Source organism: Helianthus annuus, chromosome 15 (genome assembly GCF_002127325.2).
Source record: "Helianthus annuus cultivar XRQ/B chromosome 15, HanXRQr2.0-SUNRISE, whole genome shotgun sequence".
Taxonomy (NCBI): domain Eukaryota; kingdom Viridiplantae; phylum Streptophyta; class Magnoliopsida; order Asterales; family Asteraceae; genus Helianthus; species Helianthus annuus.
This window is the reverse complement of record NC_035447.2, coordinates 49958148-49971964: the sequence shown is the minus strand read 5'-3', so window position 1 is coordinate 49971964 and position 13817 is coordinate 49958148. Positions and strand designations below refer to the sequence as shown.

The 13817-nt window shown below is 37.3% G+C and overlaps 1 long non-coding RNA gene across 4 annotated transcripts; it reads right to left on the bottom strand.

Annotated features, from left to right (window-relative positions):
• Positions 1-316: 316 nt before the first annotated feature.
• LOC110909651 lies at positions 317-8636 on the bottom strand. 4 transcript variants are annotated; one of them, XR_004881993.1, is made up of 7 exons: positions 8533-8636; positions 8108-8190; positions 2693-2854; positions 1863-2207; positions 1596-1721; positions 572-855; positions 317-455 (listed from the first exon to the last, which is right to left on the bottom strand). It is a non-coding gene; the product is annotated as an uncharacterized LOC110909651 (long non-coding RNA). The 4 variants fall into 4 exon arrangements; XR_004881990.1 differs by having other exon boundaries at positions 1596-2207; XR_004881992.1 differs by having other exon boundaries at positions 1596-2017.
• Between the last annotated feature and the right edge of the window lie 5181 nt (positions 8637-13817).

Genomic DNA, 13817 nt, shown 5'->3' with positions numbered 1-13817 from the left:
ATGCAAGGTATGTCATGCCCTGCAATCTCCCATGTTTTGAGTTCGAGCATTTGCATCAAAGTTGTTCTTAAAAGCCTAATGTATATTTACACGTGGGATTCATGTATATATTAATAAATATATTAGTATGCAATATATTGATAACCTTCTGTGAATAATAAATATACTATGATATACACCGTGTAATCAAAACATGCTAATGCAACATGTTGAAATCGGTTGGTTTGGTTATTGGAGTAGGCTATTATATGCTCAACAATTGGTTGATTCAGTTATTGGTTTGTAATCAAAACAAGTTTATATGCACCAAAATTGCGAAACACTAATCCATTTCAGATACAATAAAGCATAATCTAAGACACTTCATATATAAACCCGAACTGGCATCTGATGTTGGAGGAAAGTGAGATCACACCTCATATCAGCTTGATCTCTTCGACACATATTACTCCAAACTACAAAAAAAAAAATACAAACAATCTTAACATTGATAGACTCACTAAGTTAACAAGACCAGATATGTTTACAAAATGAATTGACATATTCAACAGTTTGAGAAGAGGTTATCAACCAAATCGGTATCCTTGAGGGCTGCTTCTAGTGTTCTGTTTGCAACCACCACGTCGTGATTTCAGAACTTATCTAAAGTTTCTACTTGTGTTGATCTGCTAGACAGCACTAACATATACTTCAGAACCAAACCCGTTGCACCTGCCCTTGAATTTTCCTCCACACAAGTCAATAGACAAAGAGGTAATCAAGACTTGGTCCTAGCAAATCGATTTCTAAAATGTCATCCTCTCCATCTACACTCGACCATTTTCTGGCACGTGGAAATGGTGGCACGTATACCACCTACAAGGAATACAAACATATTAGAAATTATTTACATTATATCTAAAGGGTAAAGTTCTTGTATAAATAATCTTAACATACTAAACATACAAATTGAAGGAAAACTCAAAAAGACAAAGTGGCATTTTTGTAATTATCAATAACTATCAAAGTTACTCTACAAATATACCTAAAAAACCTACCCCCCCCCCACCCAAGCTAAAATGCTAAAAACTAAACCCCCCCCCCCCCCCCACACACACACACACACACCCCACCCAAGCTAAAATGCTAAAAACTAAACCCCCAAAAAACCTAAAAAAATCTAAAAAAAAAAAAAAAAAAACACAAATTATTTTATTTTATTTTTTTAACATCTTTTTTTAAATCGCTACTTTTAGTAGCAGCGAAATTTTTTTTTTTTTTTTTTTTGCTAACAAAATGTAGCGATTTTTTAATAAAAAATGTTAAAAAAAATTGTGTTTTTAGGTATTTTTGGTTGAGTTCACATTTGTATAGTAACTTTGATAGTTGGTGGTAATTACAAAAAATGCCACCTTGTCTTTTTGAGTTTTCCTTCAATTTGTATGTCTAGTATGTTAAGATTATTTGTATTTGATCTTTTTGCCTATATCTAAATCCCTGCTTTAAAACATCAACATTACATCATTTTATTTACATCATAACTGATCCGCTAGAAGTAAAACACAAGTGGGTCAGGGCAGCCGCCTCTAATTTATCATAAGGATGGTGAGACTCACAGGTGGCAGCAGGAGAAAGGCGATTGCAATTGCTAATGCCAAATCGGTTCAAAGTTCTTCTAAGAGCTTAGAAATCTTGTACTGCAGCAACATCTATGGCTAGAAGTTGAGTGCCCTGCAACACATCTTGCTTGTAGATACCAAAGCATTTTGAGGGTTATAAATGGAAAACGAATTGTAATCAACAAATTTTTGCAATATTAAATGTTTGCGGTTGATGAAACAGATATACAGACAAAAGGTAGCAATACATGTGTTACTACTAACCTTGGCATCTGCTTCCATCTAAGCAGGATAATCTCCTCTCTCTTGAGTACCATTCTGAGTCACAGGAGCATCCTGCATATTTACATCAGTTCCTTTGGTAGAAGCCACTTCAGCTCGAGCCTTATAGATATCCATCTTTGACGGTTCCATGTCAGCTGCAACAAGAAACGTCTTACTGCGGTCTATACACTAATAGCATCCACAAATGGAGGGTCTCAAAATCGCCTCCACTTGGATAGTTTACCAGATTGCCCCTCTCACAGCCTCATAAACGCCCCCTTCCCTCTCCTTCCTCTCTCACATACTCCATTTTAGGTGTTCCGCTCAAAAACAGGCATTGGGATACTATAAAGGCCAACAAAGCAAAAATTTCATCTAAACAGTATAATATACATACAGCATACCATTGTGAATGCTCTAACAACTAACTATTTTGTCTTGTTATCTTTTTCTTCTAAACTTGATTTCTAGTAAATTTTCTAAAACTGTTTTAGAAGTTTAAATATCTAGTTATTATTTTCGAGCTTGGGTTAATCGAAATCATACATTTCAGCATTATCCATGCCTTTTGCTAACACATCCTTGATGACGGCCCGGAAACAACACAGAAACAGCCCCAAAACAGCATTTGACCCGCTTGAAATTAAAGCACAACCCAAAGTTTATCTAAACCATTTGAGTTACACAATCCAAAGTTATTCGAACAATGATTATAATGCCAACTAGTTCTTGCATATGTGATTTGAACTGTCTGTTTTTGTCCAGCAATACAGTGTTTTAAGTTATTTGTTTATGTCATTTTGTGTTATCTTAAGTATGAAATAGCATACCTCAACAAGGGCATCTCATTTCAGGAGTTCTTCTTCAAGCTTCTTGGTTACAGCTGCAGCCTATATGCCTTCCGTTGAGTCTGAGTTGTTTTTGTACTTGTTCCCACTGGACTAAAGGGCTTCACTGAGTTGTGCCTCCATTGATTTTAATTTTGCCTGCAACTTAAGATTGCAAAAACAATGCTCAAATACCATAAGTCGATAACAAAACTGTATGAATTTTTTTTTTACTAATACTAGACCTATAAGTTTTTTTTTATAACATGACCTTGTTTGCACATAAAACAAATGTTGTAGGAGAATGTCGCTTGTAACATCGATTTACAATATGTTAACTTGATGTTGCAAAGCAGTGAGTTTCAAATGTTCTGAAATATATAACCAATATAAAGGACTTAGACGATGAATGAGAACCAATGACGAAATAACTATGTGAGTCAAGTTATCACAATATAGCAAATATGTTAACTTATGCATGGGCCTTGACCCGGTTTATTATTTATTTTTTAATAATAAGAAAAGGGTTTGTTTCCTATGCATAGAAGATTAAGAAAATCAATGGAGTCAATCTTTGCTTTTGTCAATAGCTATTTTTCGTTCAATAAAAATGAAAGATATGGTTCAATCCCTTGATCCTTTTCTCATTCATAACAATACATATATACAGAATACATGACCCAATAATATGGGAAGATAATAATTACAAATCACTTCCTAAAATACATTTTCTAGGTCTATTCTATTACACCCCCGCAGTCGAAGCGAGAGGTGGCCGAATGTTGAGACTGGACCTGAAATCATCAAATAAAACCTTCGGTAGACCTTTGGTGAAAATGTCAGCGATCTGAAAACGCGTTGGCGTGTGTAATATGCGGACCTTGCCACGTTGCACCTGTTCACGAACAAAGTGGATATCAAGCTCAATGTGCTTTGTACGTTGATGTTGAACCGGGTTGCCTGAGAGATAAATGGCACTGATGTTGTCACAATAGACGAGAGAGGCGGTCCGTAGCGGGTGACGGAGCTCGAGGAGGAGATTTCGTAGCCAACAAATTTCGGCAACCACATTGGCAACGGCTCTGTATTCAGCTTCGGCACTGGAGCGAGAAACAGTGGACTGCCGTTTTGACGACCAGGAAAGAAGATTAGGACCCATGTAGACACAATAACCAGAAGTGGAACGTCTCGTGTCTGGACAACCTGCCCAATCAGCATCTGTATAAGCTCGAAGAGAAACAAGACTACAAGGAGACAGTGTGAGACCGTAAGAGGAAGTGCCTTGTAGATAACGTATTACACGTTTGAGGGCGTTCCAATCATCAACAGTTGGGGCATGCATGTGGACACAGATCTGTTGAACGGCATAAGAGATATCTGGTCGTGTAAAGGTGAGGTACTGGAGAGCCCCAGCCAAGCTACGATATAACGTCGGATTGTCAAATGTAGGACTAGACGTGGCGCTTAACTTGGGTTTAGTATCAACCGGTGTGGTGACCGAGTTACAGGATTGCATACCAGCTCTAGCAATAATGTCTCTGGCGTACGTCTGTTGCGATAAGAACATGTGGTTGGCGGATCGAGTAACCTGAACGCCCAAGAAATAGCTAAGCGGACCAAGATCTTTCATAGCAAACTCGGATGCAAGTGAGCCCATGAGTTTCGTGCGTAAAATGTCCGAAGAGGTCGTCAAAATGATGTCGTCAACATAAATTAATAAATACGCTGTATCACCCCCGTGATGATATGTAAATAGTGAATTATCACACTTACTTTGTAGAAAACCCATAGAAACCACAAAGTCCGTAAACCGTTGGTACCATGCTCTGGGAGCTTGTTTGAGACCATAAAGCGATTTTCGAAGACGACAAACATGATCCGGAAAGTCTCTGTGTCGGAACCCCATCGGCTGGTACATATAAACCGTCTCATTTAGATTCCCATGAAGAAACGCATTGGTTACATCCAACTGATTAATTGACCAAGATTGAGACAAAGCAAGTGATAATACGGTGCGAATAGTTGCGGGTTTGACGACTGGGCTAAAAGTCTCACCGCAATCCACACCAACCTCCTGTGTACGACCATCACATACTAGACGTGCTTTGTATCGCTCCAATGTTCCATCCGACCTGTATTTGTGCCGAAACAACCACATACTTCGTATAACATGCATGTTTGCCTGCCTCGGAACTAGTTCCCATGTATTATTTTTAATTAAAGCATTAAATTCGTGTGTCATGGCATTAAACCAGTCCGGGTTGGAGAGGGCGTCTTTAGGGTTGTTGGGTATGGGAGAGATGGATGTACTGTGAAGGTTAAATATTTGTTTTGGTTTAGTAATACCCGACATAGCACGTGTGTGTATTGTTCGAGTAGGTGGCGGAGGCACAGGAGCGGTGGTAGTAGGTGTAAGGGATGGGCTGGTATGTGAGGGTTGAGTGGGCTCGGGTTGTTCGGAGTGGGTATGAGGAATGGGCTCGGTTGGGGTGGGGTGCGAATTAGGTTGGGCTGGGTTCAGGTGGGGTAAAGGGTTGGATGGCAGATGTTGGGCTGGGACAGGAGGGTTGTGGGCCGAGGTTGGAGAGGGGTGGGCTGGTGACACGAGAATGGGTTGGGCCGTGGGGGTTCGAAAGTGTGGTAGGAGCAATGGGTGAATGGGTTCGGTCAAAAAATCATAGTTTTGGAGAGGGGGTTGCGGTTTGTTGGCAAAAGGAAAGATGGTCTCGTCAAATAGCACATGTCGGTTAATTGTAATTTTGTGAGTGGAAAGATCTAGGCATTTGTAACCGCGATGGTTTGGAGGGTAACCAAGGAAGACACATGGGGCGGAGCGGTATTCAAGTTTGTGTATGGTGGTGTGGGGAATGAGAGGGTAACAAATGCACCCGAATACACGTAGGTGATCATATGCGGGATGGATATGATAAAGGCGATGGGTAGGTGTTTGAAATTTGTGGACTTTAGAGGGTATGATGTTTAAAAGATAGGTGGCAACTTCAAGGGCATGGGACCAATATGTGTTAGGCATAGAGGATTGGGCCAAGAGGGTTCTCATAATGTTGTTTATGGAGCGTATTTTACGTTCGGCTTTTCCGTTTTGGGAGGAAGTATGGGGACAAGAAAAACGAAAGTGCATTCCATTATTTTTGCAAAAGGTTTGAAACTGAGTATTGACATACTCACGACCATTATCACATTGAAGTTGTTTTATGTTGCGGTTGAATTGAGTTTTAACGAAGTTGGTAAAAATGTTGAACATGGTGAAGACTCAGATTTATTTGCTATGGGGTAAGTCCACAGAAAATTGGTGTAATCGTCTAAAAATAAGACATAGTAACGGTGTCCCCCATTACTAAGAATGGGAGAAGTCCAAACATCACTGTGAATAAGATCAAATGGCATTAAAGTATGTGTAAACGAAGTAGCAAATGGTAGACGAATGTGTTTCCCAAAAATACAAGAGGGACAAAGTTTAGAGTTATTTTTAGGAGAACTACATTTTATTGAAGATGAAGATTTTAAAGTTTGTAACACAGCGGGCCCTGGATGACCGAGCCGTTGATGCCAGATGTCTTGGGAAATAGCAGCAAATGTGGAAGCAGCAGAAAGGTGTGTGATGTTGGACGGGCTGAGAGTGTAGAGATCCCCCGAGCTATTGCACCGTAGGATAGGTTTCTTGGTCCGAAGGTCCTTCACAGTAAAACCATAAGGGTCAAATTCAACAGATAATTGGTTATCAGTGGTAAAACGTCTTACGGAAATTAAGTTTTTGACAAGGTTAGGTGCATAAAGGACGTTTTTAAGCTTAAAGGGCGGGAAGGGTGGTGGTAAGGTGATGTCGCCCTGCCCCAAGACCGGAATGGTTTTGCCATCACCAACAATAATGTTACGAATAATGCTATTAAAAATAGATGAGAACATAGTTGGTTGAGGAGACATAGTACCTGAGGCCCCGGTGTCCATGGTCCAGGAGGAGTCATTGTGTTGGAGCGCCAAGTTGTATAGGGCCTGAGCAATATCCGTGGGAGAGTACCCGGTGTTGTAAGAGTGGGCCGAGTTGCTGTTGCCGCTGCCCGAAGTGGAAGGTCTTGGGCCGAGAATACCCTGGGCCAGGTTCGGTGTTTGGGGCGGTTGGTGCTGGGCCGATGGATAGGGGCATGGTGGTATGGTGGGCCATTGATTCCAGGAGGTTTGTGGGCCGGCCCAAGGGGGTGCTTGCCAAGGAGCCCCATTGTAGTAGTTGTCCCGACCCCGACCGTAGGAGCCGCGACCCCGGCCACGTCCGCGTCCCCGGCGGTCATAGTTATCACCACGACGATCATAGTTATCACCCCGGGTCCGATCCCGGTTGTTAGAAGTGGGGCGATTGGAGGTTTCCGGTGTGGTGGTGAGGGCGGTACCCGCGGCTTGTGCCGAAACCTTTGCCTGAGCCGTTTTGCGTTCCTCAACCTGACAAAGACGAGAGCGGGTATTGTAGAAATCCGGTAGGGGAACGGTTTGCTGCAGAATGAGAGCAATGTTTTCGTATTGGTCATTGAGGCCGGTGAGGATTTGCATGACCAGTTGCTTCTCGGTAGTAGTGGAGCCAAGGCTGGTGAGTTGGTCGAACATGAGTTTCATAGCTTGGCAATAGTCGGACATGCTAGAAAACTGATCAAGGCGGGTATTAGCAAATTTGTTTTGAAGGTCAATGGTGCGGGACTCCTGGTTGTCAAGAAAAAGGTTTTGAAGGGTGGTCCATGCACTGTAAGCAGTGTTGTCATTCTTCATGATGGTATGTAAAAGATCCTGAGTGATGGTACCGTATATCCATTGTAAAACAATGGCATCTATACGTTCCCATGACTCGGAATAGGTAGGTTTTGGTGAAGAGGGGGCGGCTTGTTTATCGGTGGAGGTAGAGGAGTCGGTTTTCTTAGGTTGAAGATGATCATAACAATCATAAGCTTTGCAGTGGTTTTTGAATAGTTCTGCCCAGGTATTATAATGGTTGGTTTGTTGATCAAGAACTAACGGGACCGAGTTCTTGATGTTGTTGACGGTGATAGCAGGATGAATAGCTGGAGAAGACATGAGGATCGGTGAAAGGTGAAGAACAGGATGACGGCAAAGAGGGGGAGGGGGGGCGGCGAAAACAGGTTAGGGTAACCTAGACTCTTGATACCATGAAAGATATGGTTCAATCCCTTGATCCTTTTCTCATTCATAACAATACATATATACAGAATACATGACCCAATAATATGGGAAGATAATAATTACAAATCACTTCCTAAAATACATTTTCTAGGTCTATTCTATTAAAAAAGATGTCAGAATTTATAAGAAATCATAAATAAACACAAAATTTGTACAAAACAGAGAAAAATGATGAAACTATAGCAATGTGAAACATTTATATATCAAACACATTACCATTTCTTTCATAAAATATAGCTCTCCTTTCAGAGTGCTCAATGATGACTCATGGGATACCCAAATTATCAAGCAACCCTGCACTGCATATACAAAAGAATATAGTTCCAAATATAACTTATAAATGCATAGCAACAGATGCAGTTCAAAACAGATATGCACAGGTTCAAACATCTCCACTCGTATATTGGTTTTTTTTTATTATTAAATAAAAGCAAAAGCATCCCACAAAAGGGATATCAGGTTTAAACATCTCATAAAGTTAAAAACCTAAAATCCATTAAATGAAATTGGTCTAAATTACTCAAAAGTGAGACATTCAAGAACAATGGACCAGTAGCGTAACTAAACATTGTGAGCATTTGTGTTCTTGAAGTAGGGCACTAATCAAATGGGTTTCTAGTAGGAATAACATAAACACAAACCTGATTTTGCTTTTGGAGGGGAGAAGAAGCGGGAATAAGTACCAAGTTGTGTGGGCGGGGGACTCGATGGAAGGCCCAGGTGTATAGGGTAGCAACCGGGTGTTTGGTTCATATGAATTCAATTGAATTTAAGGGAATTGGAATTTGAATTCCATCTCTTAGGTAGCGTTCGTTTCATGGAATGAAATTAGGAAGTTTTTCTTTGTAAAATTGATCTTGGTTGGGGGAGGGAGGAATTTGAAATCCCATGAATTTCTTTAATCAATGAAATTTGTGACTATTTCAACATTCCTTAGAAATCCTTCACTCAAATGAAGTAATGGAATGGAATGGAATGTTGAAATAGTCACAAATTTCATTGATTAAAGAAATTCATGGGATTTCAAATTCCCCCCTCCCCCAACCAAGATCAATTTTACAAAGAAAAACTTCCTAATTCCATTCCATTCCATTCCATGAAACGAACGCTACCTTAAGATATTTGGTTTAGAGAATTTGATGGAATTGGAATCCCAATTCCAATCTTTATGTGTTTGGTTGACATTGGAATTGGAATTTGGCATTAATTCCTTCAAATTCCTATAATTAAAGGAATTCAAAATCCTTCCTATATGTAAAGGAATTAAAGTAAATTCATTGGAATCTTCGAGCGTTTCGACCCGCACCGTTTCAACCCGTACCATTTCAATCCGAACCGTTTTGACTCGTACCGTTTCGACGCGAACAGTTTTGACTCGTACCGCTTCGACCCGTGTCGTTGACCCAAACCAAACACAACAAAAATGGAATTGAGATTCCAATTCCAACAATTTCCAATACCAATTGGAATGTTTAAATTCCAAATCCAATTCCTTCAAATTCTAATTTCTATACAAATTCCAATTCCAATTCCAAATCATTCCGCAAACCAAACGCCCCCTTAGAAAATGGGGGATGAGGATGGAGATAAGGACATGATGTAGGGGTGAATTTGAATTTTAAGGCCTGTTTGGTTGACAGCAATCCATAGGATTTCAAGAGAATTGGAACTTGAATTCCATTCCTTTATGTGTTTGGTTGGACAAATTAGTTAAAGGAAATTGGATTTCAATTCCAACAAAATCCTTTATTTAATGGAATTCAGATTCCTTCTAAATTTCAAAGGAGAGTTTCGAAAACCACGAGAATGTTTCAAAAGTTACAGAAATAACCCCATCCTCTTTTATTTTTGTCTAAAAACCAAAAAATAATAAAAAAATCCAAAAAATAATAAAAAATCCAAAAAATTCTAAAAAATCAAAAAATAAAAAAAAACTCTAAAAAATCAAAAAAATAATAAAAAACCTAAAAAATCCGAAAAATTCTAAAAAATAATAAAAAATCAAAAAATAATAAAAAATCCAAAAAAATCCAAAAAAAATCAAAAAAAATCAAAAAAATAAAAAAAAAATCAAAAAAATAATAAAAAATCCAGATTATTCTAAAAAAATCAAAAAAAAATTCTAAAAAATCCAAAAAATTCTAAAAAATCAAAAAAGAAATAAAAAAACCAAAAAATCTAAAAAATCAGAAAAACTCTAAAAAGCCAAAAAATAATAAAAAAATCCAAAATATTCTAAAAATTTAAAAAATCGAAAAAATAATAATAAATCCAAAAAATTCTAAAAAATCTAAAAATCCTAAAAAATCAAAAAAATAATAAAAAATCCAAGAAATACTAAAAAAATCCAAAAAACTCTAAAAATCAAAAAAAATAATAAAAAATGCAAAAAAATCTAAAAAAATCCAAAAAATTATAAAAAAATATAAAAAACAAAAAAATCTGAAAAATCTAAAAATAAAAAAAATCCAAAAAATTCTAAAAAAATCTAAAAAAAATCTAAAAATCAAAAAATAATAAAAAATCCAAAAATCCAAAAAAAAACCAAAAAAATTTATAAAATAACAAAAATATAAAAAATTAAAAATATAATAAAAAATCCAAAATATTCTAAAAAAATCAAAAAAATAAAAAAAATTCAAAAAAACAATTTTTCAATTTTTTCAATTTTTTAGAATTTTTGGATTTTTTTTATTATTTTTTAGATTTTTTTCGATTTTTTATTATTTTTTAATTTTTTTGAATTTTTAGGATTTTTTGGATTTTTTATTATTTTTTAGAATTTTTTTTATTTTTTAGAATTTTTAGAATTTTTTATTTTTTTAGATTTTTTTTTGAAGTTTTAGGATTTTTTATTATTTTTTAGATTTTTTTGATTTTTTAGAATTTTTTGGATTTTTTATTATTTTTTAGATTTTTTTAAATTTTTAGGATTTTTTAGATTTTTTTAATATTTTTTAGAATTTTTTGGAATATTTATTATTTTTTAGATTTTTTTGAATTTTTATGATTTTTTTGGATTTTTTATTATTTTTTTGAATTTTTATAATTTTTTATATTTTTTTCAATTTTTATCTAAGATAGTTGTTTTTAAAACTTTTGCCAATTGTTTATAACTAGGGGTAATTTTGTCTTTTTTGGTATTTTTAAATTCTAATTCCATTAATACATTTATCAACCAAACACATCTATGGATTTCAAATGAATCCATAAAATTCCAATTCCAATTCAAATTTCAATTCCCTTAGGTAGCGTTTGGTATGCAGGAATGAGAGGTGGAATGGAATAGACCATTGAGGGGGAATGAAGAAAAGAGTGTTTGTTTGGTCGATAGAATGGAATCGCCCATTTCAAAATGCATTCCATTCCCTCAAAATCATTTCATCCCTCCCCCCTGTTTTTTTTTTCCATTCCATTCCCTCTCCATCCTTCATTAACAACACCACAACCTACTATCGTTGCCACCACCCACCACCACTGTCAACCCCCGCCGTCACCCACCTTCGCCGCCACCTGCCACCGCCACCACCCGCCACCCACCTCCATCCCCGCCACCGTCGTCGCCGCCATCCACCATCGCCGTTGCCACCTTCGATCATCGCTGCCACCATTGTCGTTGCCACTTCCAATCACCGCCGCTGTCGCCACCCACCTTCGATCATCGCCGCCACCATGCCACCTCCGATCACCGCCGCCGTCGCCACTCAACTCCGCCATCACTATTAACCACCACCACCCACCGCCACCACCGCTACCACCTGCCACCACCGTCGCCACCGATAGCACCTCTGACCACCACCGCCACCACCGTCGCCACCGCTAGCACCTCTGACCACCACCATCGCTACCACTAGCACCTCTGACCACCACCGCCCGCCGTTACAACTGCCACCTATCACCACCAACCATCGCCGCCCGTCATTGACCACCGCCATCCAATTTTATTCCTTCTTCTTTTCTCGCATACCAAACAACAAAAAGTAATGGTTCATTCCATTCTCACATGGTAACAAAACAAGACATGGAATGGTAATGATCAATTCCATTACCTCATCCATTCCATTACCTCGTCATTCCATTTCCCCGTCCATTCCATTACCACATACCAAACAGACCCTTAGGGATTCCAATTCTAATTCCTACACATTCCGCGAACCAAACGCCCCCTAAGTATATTATCTTTTTAATTTAGGGTGATTCTATTTTTACTCAACTTTTTACTATTTAAATCAAGTGACTGGATATTAATAAATTTAAATTTGTGTTTTTTTTTAACTTCTGATATATAATGATTTACTAAAAAATAATATGGTCTTATGATGATGTGCTTATTTTTATCTACGTTTTGACATAAATTTTTATAAAAAACGGAATATAAAATTTTATAACGACTTATAAAACGTTATATTAGATACACCTCCGTTTTTATAATATTTATATCAAAACATAAAAATAAGCACATCGCAAAACCATATTCGTTTTTTTATAAAACACTATATATCGGAAGTTATAAAAAAACACAAATTTAAATTTATTAATATCACATCACTTGGTGAAAATAGCAAAAAGTTAGGTGTAAATAGTCAGACCCTATAATTTAGGGAGTAAACTTCCAAAATCGTCCATCAGGTTTGGGCCTTGTTTACCATGTTCAATTCATATATGAGCCCTGGTTTACCTTGTCCAATTCATATTCCTACCTTATAATAATTCCATTAGAAGTCCTTTTGAGTCTAAACCCTTTCGTTTGATTACCCTCTTATTTGAGCAAGTATACCCTTTTGTTAGCTTGTTCATTTGATTACCCTAGATAGTATAATTCAACGAGATATAAAGAGATGATGGCAGTCAGGAAAAGAAGCTGAAAAAGAAAAGAAAAAGAAAGATAAAGAAAAAGATAAGTATGGGGATCAAAGATCTTTATGCTATAAAAATGAAAAAAAAAAAGTTCAAGGGATTGACAAAAGAAGTAAAGAGCTAAAAATAGAAGTTGAAATGTAGTATTACTTAGCCACTTTGTTACCAAATTTCGTTTGGTCATTTACTACCTTTAGCCCGAAACCAAAATCCTAATAAAGTCCTTATAATCTGTTTAGTGTTAGTTGTTGAAATAGGCTGTTGATTTTTGTACAAGCCTATGATAATAATAGTTATATCTAGGTAGTGAGGTTTAGTAGTTTATCTAGCAAATCTTATGCTAGTTTTTTCAGAAAATAGCCGAGAGGAGTGAAAAAATGTGAGGGTATGTACTATGTAGGTATTGTATAAAAGCGGACTGGTTTAAGCTTAATATCTTCTTGTTTTTTAAAATGTATCACTAAATTGACTTGTAGAGGATGTCAATCTCTTGCCTTTGTTAGTCTTGGAAGTTGGGTTGGGGTTTGTGATTTGGAAATAACATTGGTCTTGCTTTGAGTTTTTGTGCAAATGGTTGTTAAGTTGAATCTGTTATGAAATTAGGGTTGGCAATTCTAACACGAACACGATAACACGACACGAACCTATACGAAGTTATCATGTTTCGTGTTTGACCTTAGCAGGTTTCGTGTCTAAAACAGGTCGACACGATAAGACCTTAACAGGTTTCGTGTCTAAACAGGTTAAAACCCGTTAACCTGTTAAGACCTGTTAAGTACATTTTAATAATTAAAAATTAAAAAAATATTATATGTGGGTGTAGACATGGGGTCATTAGTCGTGGGACCTTGGATGAACTATACACAAACACACGCGGTTCTTTTTACACAATCCAAACCCTAATTTTCAAATCTCTCTCACGCATACCACCATTCACAATTCGGTTCACAGCTTCCCCAATTCGGTCGTGTTCATGTCTTAAACAGGTCGTGTTCGTGTCTTAAACAGGTCGTGTCCGTGCCTTAAACCGTTTCATAACAGGTCGTGTTCGTGTCTTAAACAGGTCGTA